The sequence below is a fragment of the Lipotes vexillifer genome, unplaced genomic scaffold, assembly GCF_000442215.2.
Source record: "Lipotes vexillifer unplaced genomic scaffold, Lipotes_vexillifer_v1.1 scaffold1119, whole genome shotgun sequence".
Classification (NCBI taxonomy): domain Eukaryota; kingdom Metazoa; phylum Chordata; class Mammalia; order Artiodactyla; family Lipotidae; genus Lipotes; species Lipotes vexillifer.
Window position 1 is genome coordinate 393,204 of NW_006778437.1, and position 642 is coordinate 393,845.

Here is a 642-nt window from a genome sequence, read left to right on the forward strand (position 1 = left end):
TAACAAACTTTGTTAGCTTCAAATAATTCAGTGATAATTCCAGGAAAATTAATTAGAAAATAAGCATGCCAGTTCTTATTGCATATTCTATCCTTCATGTAGCATTTTGTTCTTTCCATTGTCCTAAAGACACTATAAAGATCATTTCACTTGATGGATGAATGACCAAAATCCAACAACCTGATGTGTAGTCAGTTCAGTTCATTCATCTTTAAGGATTGATTTGGATATTGACATAGCTGATAAAACTGTATGAACATTGGCAATTAATGTGGCTTAAAATGAAACACACAGCACATTATGTGGACCATTTCATCACATAATAAAAATAAATACTCTAATTCATATACATGGGGATTTCATATAGAGAAACAAAATAGGTTTAGCCTTCTCACTGACAGATCTGCCTTTGCTTAATTGGCCTTCTGCAAAATTCTTGGGCTGTCAAATTTGGTTCTACAGATGTGAAATAAGATGATTCTCTTTGCTCTAGTTCTACTGGGGAAATATAGAAATATACAACACCAAATTCTAAATATTTAGATTCTGTTCTAATGGCTCTCTAGATAAGCAAAATATGAATACTATCTATACAAATCTGTCGTAAACTTTGTATAATTTTTATTTATGGAATTCAGGAAA